The sequence below is a fragment of the Hibiscus syriacus genome, unplaced genomic scaffold, assembly GCF_006381635.1.
Source record: "Hibiscus syriacus cultivar Baekdansim isolate YM2019G1 unplaced genomic scaffold, ASM638163v2 tig00110429_pilon, whole genome shotgun sequence".
NCBI classification, from domain to species: Eukaryota; Viridiplantae; Streptophyta; class Magnoliopsida; order Malvales; family Malvaceae; genus Hibiscus; species Hibiscus syriacus.
Genome location: NW_024062733.1, coordinates 822,410 through 825,084, shown reverse-complemented (window position 1 = coordinate 825,084; position 2,675 = coordinate 822,410). Strand labels below are relative to the sequence as shown.

At 27.4% G+C, this 2,675-nt stretch overlaps 1 long non-coding RNA gene across 1 annotated transcript; it reads left to right on the top strand.

The window, feature by feature from the left end:
- Positions 1–249: 249 nt before the first annotated feature.
- On the top strand, positions 250–1,112 carry LOC120124859. The gene is made up of 3 exons (XR_005516308.1): positions 250–420; positions 842–909; positions 991–1,112. It is a non-coding gene; the product is annotated as an uncharacterized LOC120124859 (long non-coding RNA).
- Positions 1,113–2,675: the final 1,563 nt, after the last annotated feature.

Below are 2,675 nucleotides of genomic sequence, written 5' to 3'. Positions count from 1 at the left end.
TCTCAAATTGAGTTACTACTCCATTAACTCATAATATTGATCTGATATATTTTCTTTGGCAATTACCGGCAAATATGACTCCATCGAATTTTTTTACTAATACAATAAATATTTTAAATTTATAAATATAAGCAAAATAGGTATATAATTAGAATTAGAATTAATAAGCACAAGAAAGGATAAGGTTTTATATAAAAAACGTGATAATATTAGGGCTATAAATACCAAAAACCCTGTTGCGGCGGTCTTCCCCTTTGCTCGCGCCTCTTCAAGATCCGCAAAAACCCTAGAAACCGCCAAACTCCCTCAACAAAGGGAGGCGAGAGAAAGAGCAATCAACGCAGTAGAAGAAAAATCAAGAAAAAGTACTCTCTTCACTCTCACCTCTTTTCTCTTTGCGATCTGAATCTAAAAGCTTAGGTAAATAACCTCATTAACAACTAATTCTCTACTTAATCCCATTTGTCTCTTTGTTTTGTAGTGTAAATTTTTCTTCTGGATGCCTTTATTTATTGTTCAGATCAATTGTAAATGTTCAATCTCTAGGGTCAAGAGATGCTTTACAGGAAAACTGAAACTTTGAATTTTAACCTTGATAAAAGTGTTCAATTCTTGAATCCGTGGAGTTGTATTCATTTTCGCCGAATATTTTTCCTGTAAGTTCTTTTATGATATATTTTCTAGTTCAAAACACGTTGTTCGTTCGGTAGGTTATTATGTTTGGAAGTTTCGTGGTTAATTCTGGGGGAACCTATTAACCTCTTTTGTTTCCTTGGCTTGCTACTTAAACTTGGGGCTAGAGTTGAGTACTTGTTTTAATTGGGCCTTCGTTGATTTGCAGGTGACAAATTGTCAATGGCATCTTCAGACCAAGTCCCTTCTGGAATTGTAGCACCTACTCCCGATGTTGTACGTTTTCCCTTCCTTATTTGGATTTTTCAATAGTGCATATAAAGCTAAGTTTTGATCTCTATTTTTTGGTGATTTTAGGTTGGGAATGCATTTGTCCATCAATACTACCTTATCTTACATCAATCTCCAGAATTGGTTCACCGATTTTACCATGATAGTAGTAAACTTTGTCGACCTGAAGAAAATGGTATCATGAGTATCACAACAACAATGCAAGTGAGTTTTCTCTATCTTCCATGCATCAATCGCCGGAATTGTTTTAATTCTTTTATAGGTTCATATTTTACTCTTCAATGATTAGTTTTGTGTATTCCTATGATTGAAAGAGAAATCATCTAATGTGATTAGTTTACTTTAAATTTTGTAGATTCTTCTTATAATATTATTATATATTTAATTAATAAAATTAAATATTATTAGTAGTTTAAAAAAAGAGAAATTTAATTTATTTTTAAAATTTTATAAATAAATTTATTTATTTAAATAAATAATGGCAATTTTCAAACTTATAATGAATTCCAAAAATAATGTCGAGTTTTCAATTTCCACTTAAAAGGAAGTGGATATTTTAAATTATTTATAATTTTATTTCATTTAATATATATGGTTTCAGTATAAAATAAAATAATTAAATTTAAAATCATTTTTATCTTTTATTGTTAAATATCATTTTATTTAATTTTAATATTTTATTGGTATAATGACATAAATACCTCCAGTATTTTTATAAATGATCACTTTATACTCTATTTTTTTCAAAACGTTTCACCTTTTAGGTGAATCAAACCTTATTAGATGGAAGATGTTAGTTGAGTAACAATCAACCCATATTGATGACATGATATTTTTACTTGTGTCAAATTGTTGACATGGCACATATTATGTTATTACTTTTAGTAACATGACATATTTCATATCATCTCTTTTAGTGAATTTTATGTCACATCAATAGATATCATTAGTAATGTATTTGTCAACACACCTTTCTGTCCTACTAGGATTTAAACTCTTAATAATATGATAGAATTTTGCTATGATTCAAACTCCTAAAAATAGGATAGAGTTCTACTATTATTTAAACTCCTAAAGATAGGATCCACAAGCACTATAAATAGCTATTGTAACTCACTATTGTAAGACACGATTTACATACAAGATACAGAGGAAAGCACGAAAAATACGAATGCAAAGCTATTGTAAACGATTCGAAAAAGAAATAAAAGGTAGCATCTTTTTTTATATTGATTCGTTTATTTCTCGCATGTGCATGTTATTTTTCTTGAGATTTGGTTTGAATAACCCAAAGCGTGAGTTGCGCCGATGACAAAAAATGGGTGGGGTTTCGAAGTTTCGAACCTAGATCTACCCCGAGGCGTGTTCATTTTTTTTTTCTATTTCCCTAATGCACATATTTTGCCCTTATTAATTATTATTATTATTTTACATTTTTTATATATATATAAATGTATGCATTTTCTTTCATATATCTTATTTATATAAACATTATTAATTTGTATAGATTTTAATTATTTTGTTTATTTCTTTATTTAAGCACTATTTATATATATATATATATGTTTTTATTATTATTATTATATCATACTATTTCTATTTTCATTTTTTTATCATATTTTGATTTCTTTTGCCTTTATTATTATTATTATTTGTATATTTTTATTATTATTATATGTTATATACTTATTATTTTGTAAATTTCATTTGATCTTATTTTTATCTTCTATTTTCTTGTGTTGTTATTGATT